Genomic DNA, 25,940 nt, shown 5'->3' with positions numbered 1-25,940 from the left:
TCAGATTGATTCATATCAGAGAGAAAAACCAGGCCCTGCCTTCAGCACTGGACTGAGGTAAGAGATTCCAGAGGGTCTGGAAAGCCCTCGCTCTGCCTCTCCCCACAGTGAGCTGTGGGGAGGGTCCGTTTCCCTTTCAGTGCCTTTGTTTCCTGTCTGAACAATAGCGATTATCACAGCCCCCATCTCTAATAATCCCCTCCCAGGGCAAATGGTGAAAATGACTACACATTATCCCCTCTCACCCTGACTCTGGGCATGTCCATGTGACTTGCTTTGGTCAACAGGACAATAGCAAATAAGACACAAGCAGAGACTTGGAAAACACTGACTACCCCTTGGGCCTCGGAGACCACCATGTGAATGAGCCTGAGCTAGCCCGCTGAAGGATGTGAGGCCACATGAAACGGAGACCAACCAACCTATCAACTGCCACACAAGTGCATGAAGCCATCCTATACCATCTAGCCCCAGTGAGCTGGTCTAGACCAGAAGATCTTCCCAGTAGACCCATAGGATTGTGAGAAATAACTGCTGTTGTTTTAATCCACTAAATTTGGAGTGGGAGTGTTTTGTTCCACAGCAGCAGCTAACGGATACATCCCCTCTTCACCTTGTATCCATTAGGTTCTTTGGTATTTGAATAAAAGGAGAATTTATTGGAAGATCATTGGGGATAACAGAATTGAGGCAAAGGCTAGAGAGGCTGGGCTTGGAATCACGCAGGGACAAGAACAGCAGCTACCTGACTGTCAGGTCCTTGGCTGTGGAACGAGCAACTCTGCCAATACTTCCATCCTCGCATTATCCACTCAACAGTTAAGTCCCACATGGCTGCACAAGTTCGCATGTCCTGACTTGGTCGTGTCAGTGTGTTAAGAGGCATGCCCTGAGGAAAAGACACCACAGAGCAATAAGAAAGCATGAAGCCTCTGGAACCGACCTATCTCAGTTCAAATCTCAGCCTGCTCTGTGCAAGCGAGTTAATCTTCGAGCTGGCTTTGGCCCTCTGTAAATGGGCTGGGAGCTGCATCGTGTTCTGGGTTTACTGTGAAGATGATTGAAGTGATATGAATAAAGCACTGAGAACCGTACCTGGCATTCAGAAAGCACTCAGTAAACCTAGTTTGTTGGATGATGATGAGGAGGGCAATGATGATGATGATATTCTGCAGTGGGAGGGGAAAACTATAGAAATTATGTTGAGGTACCTGCCAAATCACTGGATGCAATGTGAGAAAAGTCATTGCCCAAAAGGAAATCAGGGCGCTGTTAGGAAAGGGAAGATGGATACTAAGTGACCAAAAATGATAAATATCCCCACTGGGGGTGTTGTGAAGATTCAATTTTGTCCTTCCTGTTACTGAGCCAAACGTCATGCAGGGAGACAGAGACAACTGCAAAGATGGACCTAGTCTCGGCATCCAGGGCTGACCTTCTAGTTGGGGAGAGGCCGGCACTGAATAAGTGAGTCAATGAAAAACATGTTGATTCCTGACAGCAGCAAGTGCAAAGGCGGATGGAGAAGAATGGAACAGGATGCTGCTCAGGTAGTGTGATGGGATGAAAGAGATGTTCTGGTGTATGGGAGTGATTCAGCGTCTTATTAGCCGCTGCTAATGTATGCAAAGGCCCTCTGTACTCCATCCATTTTATTGGGGTCTCACGAGGAGCAAAGAAAGGCTAACATTTTTCTGAAAACTTGCTAACACATTCAGTACATCAACATGAAAACTGAGGCTCAGAGGGGAAGGGATCTGTTCAAGGAGCATAGAAGACTGGAGGATAGCGCTCCTCATCTCCACCCAGTGACTTCCCAAGGGGATGGGGAGCGGAAATAGCACATTTCAGGAGTATTAGAGTCCCACCTGTGAGCTCAGCTTCTCTGTCACCTCCCCCCACCCCCAAGGCCCCTGAGACCCTTCTGCAGACACCCAAGTCTTCAAGGACTCCCACCTGCAAACCACAAGTGTTCATAAATGATGTCTTAGAATATAAAGATGTGGCTGGAGTCCTTGCTTTGTCCCTTACTTGTTGTGTGATCTTGGGTTGGTCGCTTGACCTCTCTGAGCTGTGTGCATCATCTCTCCAGTGGGGATGGGAATGAGGAGATAGAGCTGGGTTCTAGAGCCCTTGATCCCTCACTGCCTTCCTCTGTGTCTTGGTTAACCCCTTTCCTTTGCTGGGCCCCAAACCAGATAGGGATCCAGCCTCTCCTGGGTCTGCCTCCTGAGGGGCATGGCAATTTATCAAGTCCCCAAAGCACAGCCTGCCCCCTCTTTCCTCCCAGATTGTATGGAGGAGAGAAATCTCGGAGTATACTGGCAGCTCCCACAGCCCAGAAATAGCAGACCAGCTGGTAGGTGACTGACCTCAGGGACTCAGGCCTCAGCTAAAACCTGTTGCTTAGCAACAGGCACCATCACACACAGTGAGTGCCCAAGGGCTCCAGTGGTGGTCCACATCACCACCCCAAACCGGCTATGCCTGGGTACTGGAGAGAGCAGATGGAATGTCCTCAGAAGCTTGGAGAAAAACTTGCCTCTGCAAGGGCATTTACATGTGGTCCCCCCACAGCCAGCCTGCTAGCGCCTCCTAGAAATGCATAGGTACTACCTGGTAGTTACTATTATCTTTAATCCTGGCAAGAACTCAGCAAATGGAGACCATCACCCTCGCTGTACAGGTAAGAAAACTGAGACTCAGGCTGGTCCGGTGTCTTGCTCAGGATTAGGTGGTAGGTCAGCAGTGGCCTGAAGAGAGGAAGGGCAGAGGGGCCAGAGGTCCTAGGTAGGTTTTGGAGTGGGTTTGGTGGAGAGAGGCGGCATTTGTGGGACCAAGTCCTGGCGACATAAGATCCAGATACAACTCAGGCAGCAGTCCCAGAGGTGAAGTGGTCAAGGCTCTGAGCTACTTGGGGTGGGGAAGGCCTGCATGTCACCTGTAAGTGCAGGTGCAGTCCTTCCATGGGAGGCAGTCCTTTCCATGGACACACTCAAGATCATGGCCCTGGAAGCACTGAGCTTCAGGATACTGACCCGTCTCTTCAGACACTACTGCCTCCCCTCCTTGGCCAACTCAGCTTGTATCTTTAAGGAGTGCTTCAGGGTATGGGACACAGCCCCCTGACTCACGCCTTGCACAAACCTCAGGCTCCATCTTCCAGGTCTCTGCTTGCTGTCTGTGTGACCCTTCACAGATGAACCCACCTTTCTGGGTCTTACAAGAATTTCTCGTAACCTCATAATGGATACCTCGTAATGGGTATCACTACCTTAGTCCACAGTTGAAGACACAGACTCAGAGAGGTCAAGCAACTTACTCAAGCTCACACAGCTGGTAAGGGCAGGGCTGAGATTCAAGGTTATTCATTCTAGTTATCTATTACTGCATAACAAACTACTCCATAACACAAAGACTTAAAACAGCAACCCTTATTATGTGCATGAATGTGCAATTTGGGCAGGGTGTGGCAGAGATGGCTCATCTTTGCCCTTGCTGGCATTAGCTGGGGTAGCTCAGAGGCTGGAACTGGAATCTTCTAAGCCTTCTTCCCTCGTGTATTGGATGGTTGATGCTGGCTGTCAGCTGAGACTCTAGCTGAGGGGCTGGGCTCTCCGTGGGGCCTGGGCTTCCCCAGGACATGCTTCCTGGGTTTCAAGAGCAAGAGTCCTGCAAAAGCCTGTCTCCAACACCCGTGTTCTCCCCCAGGAATGATTGAATGAGGGGAGGAGAAAGCTTTGGGGGAGAGAACTGCCTGGAGCTGAGAGATCTCCATACAGCATCCAAGTGGAGTGTTCTGTCCATGAACCCTGGGTTTTCCCGAGGGCAGGGCTGAAGCAGCTGCTGCAGAACCTCTCTCTGGAAGGCAGAGATGGGAGATGGGGCTGGCCCTCAAAGTCTGTGCTGGTCTGACAGGCCAGGGAGCTGAGACAGAGAGGCCCCAGGCAGAAACTGTCCTTTAAAATGCAAAGCTTCGCCTGACACAGCTGCTCCCACTTGGAAATCTAGACTCTTTCCAGACCAAGAACTCTGGAGTGCATTTGCTTCCTCCTCTGGCCCCACGGTCATCACCACCTCCTAAATTCATGAGTCCGTGCCCTTCCCTTCAGCTCCATGGTCACAGCTGGGGCCATAACTTCCGGACCATTGCAGTAGCCTCTTCACTTTCTATCTTACCCAATTCCAAACCATTTTCCACTTAGCAGCCAGAGAGGTTTTAAAACTGTAAACCAAATACCACAACACTCCCAGGTTTAAAGTCTGAGGACTTTCCATCCTTAGACTAAAACTAAACTCTTCAAACTCAAACCCCTGCAGGCATCACTGTCAGCCCTTTGCCCACTTCACCCCCTGTGCCAGGAATGGTCTCCCACATCTTCGTTTGGCTGATTCTTTCTTGTCCTTCTGGTCTCGGCTTCCATGTCACCTCCCTGGAATTGTGTCTCTGACTACCTGGTCTAAATGAGACCCTACCCTTCACCCGAGGTCCTCATTATCCCCCTGTGACATTATCCCCCTCGTTGTTGGTTTGCTTTTTTCTTTGTCTCCTCTCTACCCAGCCCTGGTCTCATGAGAGCAGGAATCACTCCCAACTGGCTCACTGCTGTGTCTAGAGCAGGACTTGGCACAGTCGACACTTAGTAAACACTTGTGAATGAGTGAGAGAGTTGAATGAATAAATACACTCATAAACACACACATTCTCACTCTGGGCACTCCATCACATGCTCAGATCCTCTCTCACACTTACAAACAAACACTCTCATGGGCGCCTGGCTTCCCAGTTCCGCAGAGAGGCCTCCGCATGCTCGGGTCCCTGTAACCAGGGACGCTGCCGCCCCCTCCTGGACCAATCAAAGAAGTTCAGTCAGGTTTTGGACACCAACTTGAAGCTAACCCTAGCTCTCCTTCTTTGCAGATACCAGGGTGATTCCTGCATGCTGTTCCCTCCTAGGCAGGATCTCTGTATAATTTCTGAGCCTTCCCTCACTACCCTGGCATTTGGCCCAGAGCCTGGACGTTGGGATGATTAAATCCAGGGGCCCCCAACCCGTGGGCCACGAACCAATACTGGTCTGTGGCTTGTTAGGAACTGGGCCGCACAGCAGGTGGTGAGTGAGGGGCAGGCAAGCGAAGCTTCATCTGTATTTACGGCCATTCCCCAGCACTAGCATCACCACCTCAGCTCCACCTCAGATCATCAGGGATTAGATTCTCCTAGGAGCACCGGTCCCTGGTGCCAAAAAAGTTGGGGGCCGCTGCTCTAATCAAGTGTGCAGAAGGAAGGGGAGAAGGAGAAGTAGAAAGTCAGATAGCTTACCTCTTCACCTCTCCAAGCCGCATTTTAGGGTCATTGCCACAGGCCTGGCACGCCAGGTGTGCAATCAATGTTTATACTCTTGCAGGTTTGAAACGAGACGCGAAAGGCTTTGAATGCCTTGTAGCTTTTATCCCATAGTTCATAGGGAGCTTCTGCGAGTTTTGAAAAAGGGAGGCACAAGATCAGAGCTATGCTTTGGAAAGATAAACCAGACCATGCGCATTCATTTGTCCATGTGTTCATTCATTTATTCATTCATTCACCTAGCCAGATCTGGGAATCCAGCAGAGACCAGCCAGAAGCGATGTTGGCCTTCATGGAATGTGGTCTGGGGTAGTATGTATGGGAAGGGGGATTTGAACACAGTGGGGAATCACCTCAGTTCTAGGCATGGTGAGTCCTAGGGTGAGGAGAGACTCACATGAGAGCCTCAGCTCCTGCCCTGGTAAACACTGTAGCACGTGGCCCTCTCTCCAGCCCGCCAGACTCAAAAGCTTTATCAGTTGATTTTTTTTCTGGTCCAGCCAAATAGATGCAAATAACATGCAAATGTATACAAGAGGTCCTAACTCGGGGTATGTTAAATAAGCGTATTATGGTCTGCCTGCTGCAATTATAGTCAAACAGCATTTAGGATGTGACCGACATGAAATACTGAACTGATTTTAGTATCAAGACAGCATAATCACTTCAGAGACAAAATGAGGCAGAGGCCCAGGGACCCGGACAGACCATATGGAAGGTGCACATACAGCAGGTGTCTGTAGAAGATTCACAGTGCTCAGGAGGTAAGAGAAGAGGAGGGGACAAATTTTATTCTCAGCCAGGTCTGGAGCTTCAGTCCTTCCTTCAAAGAAATATAGATAAGGAGTTAGATGTCCTGGGTATTACTTACTGCCTGGGCCACTTGGTGGCTCTGTAACTTCCAACTAGTCACTTCCCCAATTGTTCTCATCTCTACAATGGGTACGATGACAGGGAAGCATGAAGACCATGGAAGGTGTCTTAGGTTAAGGTCTCCAGTAGTTGACTCTGAGACAAGGATTCCTGTGAAAGTAAAGAAAAGATTCACTGTCTTATCATGTCATATCATATCATGTATTATCATAAGCTTACTGTGAAGCATTCCCAGGACAGCTGGTAGAAGTTGGGAAATCAGGACAGGGAATGAACAGGAGCCAAGCAAGGGTGTGTCATCTCTAAGTCCCACGGTGGATCAAGCTTGCAGCAGTGCCATAGGTATAGTATAGATTGCACCTCTGAGTTATCCCATTTAGGGGTGGGGAGAGCAAGGGGTAGCTATACTCCTGTGTCATCAGTGATTAGAAGAAGTTAATTCCCTTCTGGAGGACATACATTTCCAGGCACTTCCAGCTCTCTATAAATACAGGCCACAAGCAGTCTTCTGAAACAAGGGTCCTCAACACCCAAGCCGGGGACTGAACTGGGCTGCACAGCAGGTGAGCGGCGGGCATGCGAGCGAAGCTTCATCTGTATTTGCAGCCACTCCCTAGTGCTAGCATCACCGCTTCAGCTCCACCTCAGATCATCAGGCATTAGATTCTCATAGGAGCACCAGTCCCTGATGCCAAAAAGGTTGAAGACCCCTGCTCTGAAAGACAGATGCTGGCTGCTGGAGTGAAGGCACACTGGTTGCTGGCATCTGGAGTTATCTCCTACCAAAGGGCCGTGCTCTGTAAATTGGGAAGTGCACCAGGCATGGTGGTATCCTCATGCGGTCTCTCGGAGCTCACTGATGACCCTCAGGAAAGTCATCTCACCAATGTGGGTCTATTTCTTCGCGGGCAAATGAGAGCAACAATGATCATGAATTGTCGTGAGGACAGGAGGAGTTGAGAAGCGATAACTATTCAGGTGGTGAGACTGGGAAAGCAGGCGCCTCACACACCGCTGTAGGAATGTAAATTGGCATAACCACCATGGAGGGCTATGTGGCAGGATCTATAGAATTACAAATACACAGACCCGTCAAACTTATTCCTACATATATATTCGCACACACACGAAACAATATATCCACAACTTTATCCATTGCAACACTGTACTAGCAAAGAAATTAAAATAATCTAATTGTTAAATAAATTATGTACACTCATATAATGAATTTTTCTGCAGCCAAAAAAGGGGGGAGCGAAGAAATACCCTCTGTACTATTGTTGGATAATCTTCAAGTCCTGCAAGTTAAGTTATAAAAAAGCAAAATAAATAAAAACTAAAAATAAATTAAAAACCAGGCTTAAAAATAGTATGTATGATATTTATTTAACAAACTCTTACGCAGCCAATTATTGTCTTAGGTGCTCCATAAAAATAAATTCACTTAATCTTCCTAACAATTCTATGAGATAGATGTTATTATGTCCATTTTGCAGGTGAGAAAACCGAGGCACGGAGAAGTTAAGTAACTTGATCAAGGTCGTGAAACAAGGGAACGGCAGAGCCGGGATATGAAGGGTGTTTTTTTTTTTTTTCTTTTTTAATATCACTATGTTATATTTTCTTAACCAATCATAGTAACTCAATTTTCCTGGCCAGTGATTGGTTTGAGAAGGACACATGCCCCACTTCTGGCCAATGAAATGTAAAGAGATGTCTGCTGTGGGAGCTCTAGGGAGGAAATTGCTTAAAAGAGGTGTCTAGAGAATACAATCTCTTTTCTTCCTGATGTTTTCTTCATGAAGCTGTCAACGGGAGCAGCCACCTAGTGACTAGGAGGGGCCAAGCCTGAAGACAGAGCCCCTGCACAGAGAATGGAGGACTGGAAAGACAGTTCTTAAAAAGTCATCAAGCCACTAAAATAACCAGCCCTGGGGCCTCCTGTTTTGTGAGATAACAAATATCTTTACTGCTCCAGGCTATCGTTCTCAAACTTGAACAGGCATTAACACCACCTGTTAAAACACAGATGGCTGGAGCCCACTCCCAGAGTTTCTGGTTCGGTTGGCAAAGCTAAGAATTTGCATTTTTAATGAGTTTCCAGGTGATGCTGATGCTGGCTGGTCTGAGGACCCCTGCGGCAAGCAAGCAAAGCGGCTACCAAAGTAACACACTTGAATGCGTTTGTGTCTTTCCACAATGCCAGATTTATTGAGTGGAACCTTGTCAGATAAACCACCCAGGTACCCACACAGGTTAACACACAACACACAGAAAGGGGAAGTGCAGAGTCTTATGTGACAGAGCAAAGGAATGAAAGTCCTTAGCATTTCCAAATCCAGCTCTTTTGACTGGCTGCACAGATAGCTGTGCAGAGGTCCCAAGCCAATGTCTAGAAGTGGCAGAAGGTCAGAGTCTTCTGCTCTTAGAGCACCTGTCTGTGATGCTCTCGGGTCAGGCTTAAGCATCATCTGTCTAAGGTGTTCAGCTTATATGGACCTTACAAGGCAGGATCCTTATGCTTATTGGCCTCTGCAGATGGGGGCTCATCCAGGGAAGTCGTGGCTGACATTTCTGTGTTTGGGACATTCTGGTCACACCCTAAGGTTGTTCCCATTACGTGCCAGTTGGAATTACTGTCATGGCTCCCGTAAAATCCATTTTGTAAAGTCCAAAAAGTTCTCAATTCTTTATGCTCTATACAACCACACTCTGAGAACCACTGTTTAGAGTATCTGGGGTTAAGATTTTTGTTCCTTGAAGCTGAAAGCATCCTGAGGCATCCTGTGACTTGGAGCTGTGTGCCTCCCAAATCCTCTGAGGTAACGGAGGTCAGGGGTCAGGGAGGCAACATGAAATGGTGGAAAAAGCACCAGAAAGGCAGTCAGGAGCCCAAGATGCTCCATCCATCCCTTGTGACCTTGAGTATTCATTTCTTTCCTGGGGGGTGGGAGTGGGGGTGGCCTGTTTCTCCATCCATAAAATGGGAAAGAGATTAGATGAGATTACGGCTAACTTTCCCTTTGGCTTCGACATTCATTATTCCAGGATTCACCAAAATGGACCAGTCTGACCTTAGGGACTCAGGTGGTGTCAAACTAGGCCCCTTCACCATGACATCAGCTCTCTCTCCCTCTCTCATACCCCCAGGAGGCTACAGCTCCTGCAGCATCAGGTGCTGAAAGGCAGAGGCAGACTCCACGATCATTTTTAACATATTAAAGTTCCAGGCAGAAAGCTCATTTGGAGCCTCTGTTTGAGCTGGAAGCAGAGAGGCTGGAGCCAAACCTCTCCCCGCATGGGATTTTGTCTCCCCCGGCTTGAGCTGGGAGGCATCCCAAGCCAGCATCTGAGAGGCACAATGCCCAGGTCTGTGGGAGCACTCCCAGGGGTTCTCAAGTGAAGGTGTTGGGTAAACACAGACTTTGGCACAGTTTCTGCCCCTATATTCAATCAGTCACCAATTACTGGCTTTCACCTCCTAAATGTCATTTATATCAGCCAGGATCTCCCTGTCTCTCTGTCCTGGATTCTTGGAACCAGCTCTAACCAAGCTTTCTGCTTCCAGTCTGGCCCTCTGCGCCCTCCTGCCCCACAATTAACATCCGATATGGCCTCTGGATAAAGTCTAAACTCCTAGCGTGGAACACCCACCCACATGACCCTTCATAATCTGGCCCCTGCCATTATCCCTGCCACTCCTATACCCTCTACCCTCCAGCTGGACTAAATTACTACAGTTTCCAGAAATGTTCCAGGCTCTTTCTCACCTCGGAGCCTTTGTGCATGCCGTGTCCCCTGCCTGGAACACAGTACTTTGCATCTTTCCTCCCTCCAGGCAGCCTCTCAGGTCTCAGGGCGGATCCCACACCAGTAAGCACCAGACACATGATTTGCTGGTCTCCGCGCAAAATGAAAATGTGAGGCCCTTGTTTGAAATGTGTTGAGAATTTCAAGATGACAACAACAAAGCATTAAACCAGATTTGAGGCTAATCCTGGCTGAACCAATCTCTTTCCTGGGAATATAGATTTGGGGCTAAGAGTTTAATTTGGGCTGATCCCTTGAACAAAGGAACTACAAAAACCTAAGTTCTTTGTGGCCATGGCAGAGAAGAAAGAATATAGCAGAAATGCAAGTGACATGGAGAGAAATTCCTTGAAGGCCTATTGGGTCCCAAATCTCTGCTATATCTTTGACCTTGGAGCTCTAGGAGAAACACTTCTTTCCCTGTAATTCTTTTTCCCTTAAGCTACCTTGGAAAGGGGTGGGTCTCTTTTATTTACAACCAAGAATCCTAACTATTGTCATGGGATTCTCTAAAACTGAGAGTTAGAACTCAAAGGCATATCAGCCCCCAAACAACCTTCATTATTTTCCTTAGTTCAGCTAATTAAAGCAAAGTAGAATGAGGATCGTGGCAGAGAGAAGAGGAAAATTATTTATTGAGGTACTACTATGTGCTGGGCACTTTTACATCTGTAATCTTGTTAACTGTATCATCAGAGTTCAAGGTGAAAAACAGATCCACCAGAAATAATATAGAACAGGGCTTTGACTTGAGGCAGTTGCAGGAGTCAGTAAAGTTTGTCTGTCTGTGGCTGATGCTTCCGCGTCTGATGTTGGGCCTGAAGTGAGCAGGGCAGGGAATTGGGAAGCAAAGACGACCATGAAGCATGTGAGAACAAGTAAAACTGGGGTCTACAGGATACGCTGGATCCCACTTCAGTCTCTCACCAGCTCCAAGCCTCCAACTGGAATGATGCAGGTGACTGCTGGGAAAGACTTTGCCAGGGACCTGCACGTGAACCTGGCCCAGAGTCCAGAAAAACTGAAGGAGGGTCCCCAGCTGTGACCTTCACATGCAGGGTGAGCCTGCCAAGGCACACCAGGGAGTGAGAGCTGCCCAGTGGCCGGGCTTATACCCACCCCCCAGCATAGACATGACCTCTGCTTCGCTTCTACCTTCCAGCTCTCACACACATTCTTCTTGTGGCCGACGTGGACCTAGGACCATAAAGGAAGTGGATTTGTCAGAATATAAAGCCATCACTGTAGTGACCTCACCTTTAGAAACAATAGGTCAAGGATAAGACATGGTACGTGCTAACCGCCATGTCTCACTTCTAGGTAGTTATCTGCTAAAAATTTATTAACTAAAGGGATTTACTGGCCGCATCACTGCCTATAGGTACAAAATATTTTAACAATGACCCATTCTGCTTCTGTACCCCTGCTTGCTTACCCACCTCTTAGTTATCAGTTAATGAATGGAGGAGATATAGTCTTTTGTGTAAAGATTAAGGATGTGGGGGATGGGATCGAGGGCTTAAAACCTTTGTGCCCCTGCGTCTCGGGGCTGCTCCTTTGCAAGGACAGCCGCCGGCTAATAAACTGTCTCTTGGACTAGAGCACTCGAGTTGGGCCTGGTTATTTCGGTCACAACAATCACGGCATAGACATGACCTCTGCTTCGCTTCTACCTTCCATCTCTCACACACATTCTTCTTGTGGCCGACCCGGACCTAGGACCATAAAGGAAATGGATTTGTCAGAATATAAAGCCATCACATTAATCCACACCACAATCCAACCATTATGGATTTATTTTCTGTTTAACGGAGAGGAAACTGTGGCTTACGGTGAAATGACCAAGGGTCACACGATGAGAAGGGACCGAGTTGAAAACCAGGTCGCCTATCTCAAAGCATGAGCAAGTGAGGTGCTATCGTAAAGAGAATACTTGGAGTCAGGCAGGTCTAGATGCAGGGAAGCCCTTCCCATACCCACTTCATGGGATCACTGGAAAATCCAGTGATATGACAAATGCGGAAGCCTTGAGTGAAGTTGTTTCATATACATTATTACAAACTAATTTATGTGCTGATTTATGCATGCTCATTGTATAGAAGCAAAAAGAAGGTGAAAAGTCTCTTCAGTCTCTCCCTGAGTAGGTATACACATAAAGAAGGTCGTGACACAGGGCAGCCATGCTAAGACTTTATGATTGGCTGTGCTTTGCCTCAAATATTATTGAAGAGATCCTAGTGGCTGATGTGGACTTGATGAGCCGCTCTTTTCTCAAGGTAGTCAGATAAAATAGCTTCAAAAGAGCATAGCTTGGTCTAGCTGCAGCCCATCCCCATAAATGCCCAAATTCAAGAATTAATTGAGACCTCTACCACTCCTTAGCTGAAGTTGGGCATATAACAAAGTGAAATTGTATTATTAATAATTGGCACCAGAATTTCTCTCATGGGGAACTCTCCTTGTCTGGAAAAATAAATCACTTGATAAATCACTAAGGTAGAAGGTGAGCACTCACGCGCTGGCAGGGTCAGAGAATCCAAGAGGAAAGGCTAAACTTCTCCACCTAAAATGTTTGCTTTGCGGAGAATTGTGTTTTTCTCCAGGGAAAAAGCAGGAGAGGAGAGAGAGGACAGCAGAGTAGACAAGGGGACTTGCTGCAGAGATGGTAGGCCTGGACTGTGTGGGCAAAGGGCCTGAAGGAAATCCTGGTGTTGGGAGATGAGATAGGTCTGAAGAAAAGAGTCGTGTGATACAATTTGATGTGGCTATTAGAATGGTATACAGTGCTCCTCCTCCCCGTGACCCCCACACTTTATGAAAGTCTGCCGTTTTCACAATTGCTTTGTGTGGATTTGGTTTTCTTTTCTTTGGCAAAGGATGGTGGTGATGGTGGAGAGGACGGAGAAGTATGGGGACATCTGAAGGGACCCAGTGTAGAGCCAAGATAACGCTTGGTGTAATAGGAGCCCAGAGCTGGAGGAGACATTGAACGCATCAGTCACATTCCAATCCCGCCCTAGAAATCCACGGTTACCTTAGGGAAATCTTTAACAGGGCTCGGAGTCAAGGGTTCTCGCCAGTCTTATTTAGATATCAAGAGGCAGGCCAGCTAACATAGTGGTTGGATAAAAATATAAAAGATTGCAACTCCAAGCACCATCTCTCAGATACAACAGCAGCACCATCTCAAAAAGGTTGAGGTAGATATACCCAGGAAGACCACGTGTCCAGACCCATGGCATGGATCAAAATTGGTCTAAGCCAATTTCAACAGTCCTGTTCCCCACTCTCCCAGGTGAGGGTGGCTTCATGGTCCAGTTTCAGCTAAGGAGACCTAAGCAAAAGTCTACCAAGTTAGGTGTAGTGTGGGGTTAGGGGTTCTGAAAGCTTTTGTTTTCTCCTGCTGCCTTGAACACATGATGGTTGGCACGGTGGCAACTATTTTATTATCATGGCGTAGGGTCAAGGGAATCATGGAGGCATGTGTCCTGATAGAGGTGAGCTGCGAACTGAAGCCAGCAGCCACCTACCTCTGGTCTTGTTATATTAGAAAAACGAAGCTCTGTTGGTTTATTGCCACTATAGTCAGGTGTTCTGTTTCTTGCACTAAACACATTTCTAACTGATACAGAGGTGGATGAAGGAAACTGCTCCCCAGATGACATGGTTTTACTCATGTTTGAGAATTAAAGACAAATTCAGAGGACAATTTAATCAGATGCCTGGAACCAACAGGCTCAGCTCCAGCCCCAGTAGAGAATAGAAAAGAACTGCCAAACCTCATTACCAAAGGCATGGAACAGCCCTCCAGTGAAGCATCAAAGTTAATAGTGTATCTCAATCTCATCCACAGGCAAAGCCAAGGCAGCAAAATGAAGCCAATGATGGATGCTGCCACATCAACTGTTAGCTTGCTATGGTCTTAGTCCCTTAATCACCAACAGCTTCAGATCCCATTGGAGAAATGGATGATCGAACAGGAGAGCAGAGAAAAGGGTATGCCACCTCTAGTTTGCAGGAACAGAAGCAGGCAATCATGGGCAAGAAATATCAGCCCAAAGTAGGTAACTATTGTCCCTGTTTTATATATGAGAAAACAGACAGGACGAGGATTTCAGGGGTTTTCTTTGTATTTAAATTAATTGATTCATTCATCAAACACTTATTAAGTACCTACTGTGTACCAGGTCCCATGCTGGGTGTCAGTAAAATACTCTGAGTGTAGTGGGGACAATAAACAATGGACACAAATAACTACAATATAAACCAAAGGGATCTTGGGAGTCTTGATGGAGGAACAAAATGTGCTGGAGTCTTGGGGAATGATATAACTTTGTCATTGTATTTTCAGTGGATGGAAGAAGCAATTTGATTCAGTTGTACAGTTACTGTTGGGGCACATGTGATATAAGTATATAAAAATAAAAAGAAAAGGAGGAAAAGGAACAGATTTAGTCATGAGGCAGGGACTCTGTTCCTGATTGGTCCCCAGCAACTAGAACATGTTAACTGAGCATATTCATTAATCACCTGCAATGTTTGAGAAGTACCTTTGGTATCTGGCTGGAGGGGCTATTGCCATTTTTCAGAAGAGGACTGAGACCTAGAAAGGAGAAGTATTGCCCACAGCCTCACAGCCAATAAGTGCTAAGTTAGGATTTAAACCCAGGTATGCCTGAATCCAAATTCAGGGTCAGTCCAACACTACACTGACTTCTCTACTGACCAAGACACCTTCAGAAAACTAAATGTGACAAACAGAAAAGGGGATTTGCAGGACCATGGAACCAAAAAGTCTAGATATCGATTCAGGTAAGGTTTGACCCAGCAGCTCAAATAATGTCACCAAAGGCTTACTTTTTTTCTTTTTTTTTTTTTTAATCTCACAGTGCTATGTTGTTTAGCATCTTCCTCTGGCTCCATATTTGTCCCCATCACAAAATAGGTCTAGGTTCTCCTGTGTACACAACAGTCCCATTGTTCTAGATTTCGTATTGTCTATGTATCACTCTACTATTGACTAAGGGAAGGGAGAAGGTGCATTATGGTAGGTAGCCCTTGTAGAAATGAGAGAACAGTTTCCCCTTTCCAGAAATCCTGGCAAACATTTTCTCACATCTCATTGGCTCTGGTGGGTCATGTGCCCATCACTGAAGTATTAGTGGGGATCTCCTGAGCATGACTTTTATACACAGAAAAGACTATTTTTTGGCTACTTTAAATTTTTAATTTAACATGAAATAAAAGAAAGTTAGAAATTAAAAGCCTAGTTCTCTAAACTTTTAAGTTCAACTTATAAATCTTTATTTTACCTCTAGATCTAGCAAACTTTAGAAATCAAGTTTCATGGGATGTTTGCAATTAACTTAAACATTTTAAATTGCATTATTAAATTTAATACAGTTGATTTTGTTTTAGGTATTTTAACTATCTGTCTAAGAAATAAAAACTTTTAAATACTTGAGAAACACTTGCAATATGGTGACTCTCAAGGCTTCGTACATGTTCCAAATCAGTTTATGAACATAGTAAAACCATTTACACTTTTTAATGTAAAATCATAAATCTAATTCAATTACTCAATTACCCTTTTTAATTGGAATCATAAGTTAATCTCTTAGATACTCCAATATGCTAAATAATCTTAAACACTACAAATACTTTAAAAATGCCAAATATATACAAATTATTACTAACTCAGATACACGAAAATATTCAAATCGTGGATACAATTTACTTCATTGTTTCTATTATCACTGCTAAAACTTATCTGAGGTAAAAGATTCTTCTTCACTTAGAAAAAACATGGCTTTATAAACGAGACAGGTCCCTGTCTCAGAGCAATGGTACAGGTGGACGCATGAAAGTCTGACTTGGTTCCGACACATGATTCAGGCTTGAGCTGCTGATGTGACATGCCAAAGCCAACTTGGAGTAGACCTAATAGAGATTCCATAATTTTTAGAGAGGTCGTGGGAGAGCAGTAAAAGGTTGGGAGGAAAATGGATGCTTCAACCATATAGAATATAATGGATCATTACAAGGACTTGGGCTCTGAGTAAGAAGAGAAATCTTTAGAGCTTTTTAAGTAGATAAGTGATGTTCTCCTTATTTTAAGGGTGAACGTGAGACCCAGTTTCTGCCAATGAGTTCTGTGAGAGGAAATATGCCTGAGGACTCCTGTGAAAAGTTTATTTGATATTAAAAAGAAATGTGAAGAAAAAATCCACCACCACCACCACCACCAGCATCCCACACATATTTAATCTTTTTTATTTTCTTCTAGACATTGTCCCATAAAGATGTTCTGCCTGGAGCCATGGTGATCATCTCGCGATGATGAGAAAGGTAGCTGAAAACAATCTGACACTAAACATGGCAAAGACGAAACTCTGCGTTTTTTTTTATACAGCTTTATTGAGATATATTTTATATACCACATTTACCATACAATTGGCTATTTTATATTCAGTGGTTTTAAATATATTCACAGTTGTATAACCATCTCCTAAACAATTTTAGAACTTTTTCATCACCACAAATATAAACCCTTACCCATTAATTACCTAGGCAACCCTAGGCAACCATTAAATTACCTTCTGTTTCCACAGATTTGCCAATTCTGGACACTTTGTATAAATGTAATCATATAGTGCGTGGTCTCTTGTGATTGACTTCTTTCATTTGGTATAATGTTTTCAGGGCTCATCCATATTGGAGGCTGTATCAATATTTCATCCCCATTTACTGATGAATTATATTCTACTGTATATATATATACCACACTTTTTAATCCATTTATCGTTTGATGGAAATTTGGAACTGTTTCCACTTTTTGACTATTATGAATAATGCTGCTATGCACATTTGTGCACAAACTTTTTGTGTGGATATATTTTTAAATTTCTCTTGAGTATATACCTAGAAGTGGAATTACTGGGTCTTATGGCAACTGTGTGTTTAATTTTTGAAGAACTGTCTAACTGTTTTTGCAAAGTGACTATACATTTACATCCCCACAACCAATGTACAAAGATAACAATTTCATCACGTCTTTTTCAAGAATCGTTTATTGTTTTTCTTTTTGATGATGGCTGTCCTTCTGTTGGGAATGAAAGCTCATGGGTTTGAATTGCATTTTCCTAATGATGAATGATATTGAGCATCTTTTCATGTGCTAGTGGCCATTTGTATATCTTCTTTGGAGAAATGTTTATTCATTCATATCCTTTGCCCATTTTTAAATTGGGTTGTCTTATTATTGAGTGGTAAAAGTTCTTTATATATTCTGGATACTAGTCGCTTATCACATTATGTGATTTGCAGATATCTCCCGTTCCCTGGGTTGTGTTTTCCACTTTCTTAGTGTTCTTTGTAGCACCAAGTTAACTTTAATAAAGTCCAATTCATCTAGTTTTTTTCTTTGTCATTTATATTTTGGGATCATATATAAGAAAGCTTTGCCCTAAATTAGGTCATGAAGATTTACTCCTATATTTGTTCCTGAGTTTTATACTTTTAGCTCTTACATTTAGGTCTATGATCCAATTTGAGTTAATTTTGGTGGATAATGTGGGATAGAATCCAACTTAATTCTTTTATGTGAGGATAGCCAGTTGTCTTGGCACCATTTGTTGAAAAGACTATTCTTTCTCCCATTGAATTGCCTTGAGATCAATGTCAAAAAATCAATTGATGGTAAATGTAAGGGTTTACTTCTGAACTCTCAATTTTATTCCATTGATCTGTCTGCCTATCCTTATGTCAGTTCTACACTGTCTTGATTACTGTAACTTTGTAGTAAGTTTTGAAATCAGAACATGTAAGTCCTCCAACTTTGTTCTTTTTCAGAATTGTTTTGGCTATTTGGTCCTCCTTACGATTCCACATGAATTTTAGAATTACTTAGTCAATTTCTGCAAGACAGATAACTTGGATTAGACAGAGAATGTATTGAATCTGTAAGTCAGTTTGAGGATCGTTGCCTCCTTAACAATACTGAGTCTGCTAATTCATCAACATCAGTTGTCATTCTATTTATTCAGGATTTTAGAACAAAAGTCTTATACTTATTTTGTTAAACTTATTTCTAAGTATTTTTTCCTTTTTGATGGTATTGTAAATTGTTTTATTAATTTCCTTTTCATATTGTTCATTGCTGATATACCTTGTATCCTGCAACTTGCTGAACTCATTCATTCATTGTAAAAGATTTCAGTGGTTTTCTTAAAATTACCTATATACAGAATTATGTGACATGCAAATAGAGATTTTGCTTCTTCATTTCCAATCTGAATGCCTTTAATTCTTTTTCTTGCCTAATTGCTCTAGTTATAACCTCTAGAATAGAAGTAGTGAATACAAGTGTTAAGAATGGACATTCTGTCTATGGCCATGCTACCCTGAACAAGTCCAATCCCGTCTGATCTCAGAAGCTAAGCAGGGTCGGGCCTGGTTAGTACTTGGATGGGAGACTACCTAGGAAGACCAGATGCTATAGGCATAAAAAATAAAATAAAATAAATAAGAGATTGTAAGCTGACAAGTTCCTTGCAATCTGTGAGGTCAACCAAGCATTGCCTAAATAAATAAATAAATTAAATTAAAAAAAAAAAAAGAATAGACATTCTTTTCTTGTTCTTCCTCTTAAGGAGAAAGTATTTAGTCTTTCACCATTTTATATAATGTTACACTTGGATATTTCATAGATGCTCTTTATAAGGTTAAGGAAATTCTCTTCTATCTAGTTTGTTGATTATTTTAAATCACAAAATGGTGTTGGATTTTGTCAAATACTTTTTTGCCTCTGTTGAGATGATCATGTGATTTTTGTTCTTTATTCTACTAATATTTTTTATGAGTTAGTGTTCTCCAAAGAAACATAACTAATCATAGATAGATAGATGATAGATAGATAGATAGATGATAGAGAGATAGAGAGAGAGAGATAATAGAGACAGAGACAGAGACAGAGATAGAGACAGAGACAGAGATAGCTATAGGTATATAAAAGGAGATTTATTCTCAGGAATTGGCTCAGACAATTACAGAGGTTGAAAAGTCCCATGATCTGCCATCTGCAAGATGGGGATCCAGGAAAGCCAGTAGTATAATTCAGTTTGAGACCAAAGGCCTGAGAACCAGAAGAGCTGATGTAAATTCCAGACTGAGGTAAGGAGAAGACGCCAATCAGATGCCAATATATTTATCAAGGCTCTCTTAGACTGTCTCTTTCCTTATCTCTTTGTTAAGATGTATGCTTCTCTTGGTACCACACCTAGCTGTGAGCCTCCATTAATTGACGACCGATTGTTCGATTATTTTTAACAATGCTCTGGAACATGAATTGCTCCACAGACTGCTCCAATGAAACTTGGACCCCTTTGCAGGAATAGCCTTTAAGGCCAATCTTTAAGGCTTGTTCTTATCCTAAGAGGGCTATTCTTAGCTGTCTCTTTCCATAATTCTCTCTACTAAACTACTAGATCATCTAAGAGTCTAAGGTTTAGCTTCTTGCTTTTGAGGAGCTACCAACCTCCTTGTAATTGCTTACGACAAAAAATCTCCATTGTTTTTGAGAGCACCTTTAGTCTTGGACTTTCCCTCATTCTGTTCTCAATAAAGTCAGTTATTTTGGGGAGCACTTCAGAGCTTTCTGCTCTTCAGGCCTTCCCTCTCTCTCTCTGACCAAAATCTCAATACTATTCCCCCAGCAGCCTGCTCATTGTGCAGTAATATCTCTGCTACACAAGTCGGGTGCTGGTCAGGATGAGCCTCTCGTCTTATTGATTTGCCTCTCTTGGTGTGGAACCTCTGCCTTATGATCAAGCTGAAATAAGGGAAACCAAGATCCCAATATTCTCAGCCTGCCATGCCTGGGATAGGGCTTCCATCTTATGTGTGGGAGATGGGTACAGGAAAGTAGTCCCCAACCTCTCAGCCATGGTTGCTTGAAATTAGCCTCTGCAACATGGAGCTAGGTGGGATGAGAATTCTTGGTGGCCTGCAATACTCTAGGCCTAAGCAGGGATCTGGGGGGAAATGAAATCCTGTGTTCTTATTTGCACCCACTTGGAGCAGAGTTTCATCCCGCTGAACTGGGAAAGAAGAAAGGGAACAAACCATGGCTCAAATGGAGCAGACTTTTGCCATTCTTGCTTGCCATAAAGTTTCTTTATTTGCCATATGTTCATAAGACAATTTCTAGAGACGTGTGAGGTTTGTTTTTAATGATTTTTATTAGTTGTAATTGTTTCACTGGGGAGATCTGCCAAGCTCTTCATGCCACCATTCTGGAAGTTGTTTCAAAGATAGAACTTGGATCTTTGATTTAGCCAGCCTTGGGGAGTCCTTGCTCACTACCTTCTTTGACTTCTTGTTATTGAGCTTTAAAAAAAATCCTTATTGTTGTTTGTATTGTTGCTGCTGGATGTTTCTGTTACTGGTAGCCAACAGCATCCGGATTTGTCCTACACTTAATGAAGCCTGAGCTAAGGCTAGCAGAGCTTTCTCCATCTATAAAGGTAACATCAAGTAAGGCCTACCTTGAAAAGCATTCATACACAACACCTATAACACTTTTATATTATTCTTTCTGTTTACTGTCATATCTCTTCCACTAGACTTTGATATTTTTAAATAAGAATGCATGTCCTAATTTATTTTAGTATTCTAGCACTGGGCTCGGTGCTTAGTATACATGTAGAAAATCAGCAACTAATGAATGACTATTGTCAAGGGAGCTAATTACTTTAGGACCATTCACCCTTTAGCCTGTCCCCACAAATTTTCCAGATTCATTTTGTAACTTTGCACCAAAAACTGACCTACTCAGCCAATCCTATTTATCTTGGCTGCTGAAATGTCTGATAACATAGGAGTTAGACAGAGTTTGAATTTTGTTTCTTCCTCTTTGCCCAACAATCTTGGACACATCCCTTAATCCTTAGTGCAGTAGTTTTCCATCTGTTCAGTGGGGATAATAATACCAATTGGCATTAAATTTTACAATAATAATAATAACTAACATTTCTGAATGCATACTGAGAGTCAGACACTGTTCTAAATTTTTACACATATTAGCTAATTTAATCCTCATGACAACCATATGAAGTAAGTACTACTATTATCTCCATCTTATACATAAGAAAACTGAAGCAGTGAGATTGAGTAATTTCCCCAGGGGTACATAAGAAATAAGTAGTAAAGCCAGGATTTGAACCTAAGCATTCCAGCTCCAGAGTTCTTACCTGCCATTTTATATATATACATATATACATGTGTATGTGTGTGTGTGTGTGTGTGTGTGTGTGCGTATAGTATTTTGAGTTCAATATATGCATTCATAATGGTTTGCCAGAGAGATTTTTTTTAAAACAAAAATCTAATTATGCCACTCACCTACCCAGTACTACCCCGGTTTAAAATACATCAATGGTTCTACATCACTCTTAGGATCAAGATGAAGTCCCTTATTATGACCTCTAAGCCCCCATCCCCACCCCAGACTATCTCAGATCACCCTCCTTATTATTCTATCTGCTTCTGTCACTCTGGCCTCCTTCTGCTCCTTCATACTCACCGGGCTTCTCTCTCCTGCCTAAGGACCTTACTTAGCCCGTGCTGCTCCCATTGTCTTGAATGTTCTTTCCATCATCTTTTCTCCTCTCCATCTCTTAACTCCTGCTCATCCTTCACTTCCTCAGAGAAGCTCTCCCCATCAACTCAGACTAGCTCAGGTTCTTCCATTTGAGAGATGGGGGCACCAGGTACCTCTCCTTGCTGCACATTTTTATTTTGTTTGTGTATTTTGTAGTATTTAGACTGGAAGCTCCAAGATATCAAGGGCACTGCTTGATTTTGCTAATCACGGTATCACTAGTGTCTACTTTAGAACCTTATACCAAGTAGGGGCCCCCTTAATATTTTTTGGAATATTAACAAATGAATTAATGATTAATAAGTGCTTCTGAACTAGACTGTAGCCCCAGGCCTCATCTTTGACTCAAAAGCAAGAATCTCAAATTTGTGTCTATACCTGCCCAGTGCAGCTGGTTACTTCAGCCAAATATATCATGAACTCATTCATTCATTCATTCATTCATTCAACAAAGAAGCAACCCCTATCATGGGCTTGGTATTATTCTAGCAGCTGGGGTTTTAGAGGTGGACAAAAAAGTCTTTGCTTTCATGGAACTTACTTTCTGGTGGATACGGGTAGTATATAATAAACAGATAAATATGTTGAATAATGTCAGAAAACTAAAATAGAGTAAGTAGAATGGAAGTCATACTCCAGCTCCTGAGGGTGAAGTCAACATCCGCACACCTTTCTCACTGCACTTAATCTGCATGAAGTCTTCCCGGGAGCCTATACTCAAAGACAATGGAGCAGGGAATGAATCTGTTTAAGAGGCCACTTGCGCCCACTCACCAAAACCCTAGGATGAGTCAAGCAGGCCCATGCTGCCATGCTCACTTAGGATGTCTCTCTGTAAAAGTACTTCTGGCCCCAGGATCATTGTTTTCAAAACTGAAGCACTTTTGAATTCAACCATCCCCTCTTCCACTTCCCTTTGCCAACCTAGTGATTACATGTGTGGAATAAACTGGAGAAGACCATTCAAGAGATTAAGAAAAAATTCCCAGAAACCTCAAGGTCAAGAGGACATGGAGGAGGCTGAACTGGGGGCTGCAAGGCATCTACATCCACCTACCCCTGAGAAGACCTAGCTCAGTGGTTCTCACATTTGCGTGAAGGTCAATATCACCTGGAGCAAGTGTTGAAATAGGTGGCTGTGCCCCACAGCCAGAGTTTCTGAGCAGCAGGCTCGTCTCCAGCTCCACCTGTGGCCACTCCCTTCTTCACACTCTCACACCTGTGCACACACCCCACAGACCACTCTCCTCCACCTGCCCTGGCCTTTGCAAGTGCAACTAGACCATCATCTCTGCCAGCAGTGCCCCTTCCCGTCTTCTCTATGGGGTTGTCTTCTGCTTGGGGGAATCCAAACTCATGTTTCTTCCTGAATTTCTCCCTGGCTACCCCCTTCCCGGCCGGCTTCCCAGGTAGCATCAGTCATTCCCTCCTGAGCTCCTCAGCATGTTTTGAGAAACTGGTTAGTGTGGTGGTTCAGAGGCCTGGTTCCAGATGTCCAGAACCAAGCTTGGCCATTAAAAGTTTTGTAGCATTGAGCAAGTTGTGTTCCCTCTCTAGGTCTCAATTTACTCATCTGTAATCTGTAGTATGTCAGAGAGGTCTTCCCCAACTCAGTTTATATTGCTCCCTTTCCTCATTTATAATGCATTATAAAATATAATGCGATATGAGGTGGGAGATAATGATAGCTCCCACCTCATGGATTTGCTGGGAGTTAATCACAGTGCTTGATATATAGTAGATGCTGAGTTAATCTTAGTTATTCAGGTGAACACTCAAGGCTGTTAAACCCTTCCTATTTGTACCCAAGGCAGTTTGGACAGCCCTTATCGGAATCCTCTGGGATTTCTTCCCCACCTCCCAGACCTCATGGATCGTAATCTGAGATGAGGCTCTGGATTCTACATTCTTTACCAATGTCTCTGAGTGATTCTGATACACAGCTAGGTTTGAGAAGGAGAGCTTGAGGTGACTGAGCTTGGGTTTGAATGCACTTGGGGGCGCTCAGTTTCAGCGGTCGCTTTGAACAAGGCACTTCCCCAGGTCCCCAGAGCCTCATATTTTAAAGTTGCAAAGAGTGTAGACCCCCATTGTTGTGACCAAAGTGTAGAGCCCTCAAGCAGGTACCCTTGTGCTGGGAGTGTTCCACAACTAGGCTGAGGTGGGGATGGAGAGAATTGCTCCTGGCTGCTCTGTCTCCTTCAGAAGACCGAGCTCCCCACCCAGCCGGCACCAGACCAGGCACCTTGTCAGCACAATTAGGACGAGCCTTGTATTCACCTTGACACTAACGGGCATGCTCCTTCTGAGTTTCATCTGTCAGCAAAGCCCTGTTCTTTCTCTTCCTTCCTTTGGTCTGAGGATTTCAGCATCTTGTGTGTAAGGCCCCGACGAAGGAGCTGGAATGGGAGAAGCGGAGCTGGTTTAGTGGAGAAAACAGGACTACACGGGAATTTTACACGTCGCCTCTTGTTATAAGTGCCTTCTTAATGAATGAATGAATGAAGCCATGGGTAATGAACTAATGAATGAACCCAAGGAAGTCCTTCACCAATGGAGAGAAAGCAGTCCTGCTAAGAGGTGAGCGGCAGCAATGCTCTGCACAGAATCCACATGTGGACCATTGAAGGGGAGAAGCTCTCTCCCCACAGCCTTCACTGACACATTGCCTACGTAACCATCCACCAGGCCCAAAGTTTAACAAGGTGAGACCCTAAATCTGCTTTTTTGTATCTCTTTTTTTCTATGCTTTTTGGAGAGCGTATTTTTCTTTGGTGTCTTAGTCGATGTTCCATTTGGAAAAAAAAATCCGACCTAGTCTTAGGCTGCTCTGGGAAAAGGGAACTTCCCCCCATTTCAGCGAGGTTGTACTCGTCACTTAATATTGCCTTATTTTCATATGGCGCTTTAAATATTACAAAGCCTGCACCTGCTAGTCCCCCATACACAAGCATAAGATCCCATGCTGCCCCCGGTGCCCAGCACCAATGCCAGCTCCAACTGGAGCTCCAGTAACAGTGCTGAATGGTCTTATCTGAGCCTGTAACAATGACCATCGACCTAATTCTATTGTTGAAAACCAGCTCAGAGTGATAAAGTGGCCAGTCCATGCTTGCCCAGCCAGACACTGGCACAGCCTGGACCAGAATCCACATGTGGAAGTCAAGTCTCTGATGACTCACCTTAGAGAAGAGCTCAGAGGAGGAGACTGGCACTGGGAACACTAAGAGGGAATTCACTGGAGAATGAGATGGTTTCAGCAAAAGAACATGCTTTCAGTCCAGGCTCTGGAGCCTAAGTCATGTGACCTTTAAACCTCTGGTTTTCCATTTGTAAAATGGAAAGAGAGGCAGTAATCCCTACTTATTAGTAGGGATTAGATTGGACCACAGGTACAAAGCACTTGGTTCACAGTGGGGACTAGTTAATGTTAGTTTTCCCCTAGTTTCCACCCCCAAAGACCAAGGACGGGCTAGCCATGGTGCCTCACACTCTCCCATTCCTTCTCTCCCCACCTCCCATAGGCCCTGGCGGCACCATGAACACCTTCTCCGAATGATACTGACGTGAATCAAAGGGCACAAAACAGCTTCTTTGTTCCCTAGATTTTGCAAGAAAGAAACATCTTAAGTTCTCTGTTGCAGTCTCCCTGGCACATCCTGACTGGTTTCCTGAAGAATGAACAACAAAGCTGATTGCTACTTCACAGAGAGGAGGTGGAAAAACAAAGTAAGATGCACATTTTGTTAAGGAGCAGGCATTTCAAATGTCAGTGACTTAGCCTCAGGGAGCTGCAAGCGACGGGCCTGTTGGGATTCTGCTTCTGGGAGCTTGATGCCTTCATTTTTTTAAAGCTCAGTTCTGCACTTTAGCCCATTCTGCCTCTCTATTGATCTGCTTCAGTCTGACATTCCTAATCTGAGTAGCTCTAATTGGCTCAGAAGGATAGCTGCAAGGTAGATGGTCTCCAGGGGTGGCACACTGGGGACTGTTTAGAGCAACACTGGTCTTTAACCAAGGATAGCATGGAAAGAGCACAGCTGTGGAGACAGACAGGCATGGGTTATTCTCTGCATGACCTTGGGCAATACTGGGCCACTCTGAGCCTGTTTTCCTATCTATAAAATGGAGAGTATGTTCATGACTTCCTAAGATCATTGCAGGGATAAACGAGGTCAGATGTGGTGTCACAAGGAGGCAGAAATTTTTGACAATAAGTCGCTGCATTCTGGCAAAAAAAAAAAAAATATA

At 44.0% G+C, this 25,940-nt stretch overlaps 1 pseudogene; it reads left to right on the top strand.

Annotated features, from left to right (window-relative positions):
* The first annotated feature begins 18,414 nt into the window (after positions 1-18,414).
* Positions 18,415-18,533, top strand: LOC112471233 (annotated as a pseudogene).
* The last annotated feature ends 7,407 nt before the right edge of the window (positions 18,534-25,940 follow it).

The sequence above is a fragment of the Pteropus alecto genome, unplaced genomic scaffold (genome assembly GCF_000325575.1).
Source record: "Pteropus alecto unplaced genomic scaffold, ASM32557v1 scaffold45, whole genome shotgun sequence".
Lineage (NCBI taxonomy): Eukaryota > Metazoa > Chordata > Mammalia > Chiroptera > Pteropodidae > Pteropus > Pteropus alecto.
This window is presented reverse-complemented; position numbering and strand designations above follow the sequence as displayed.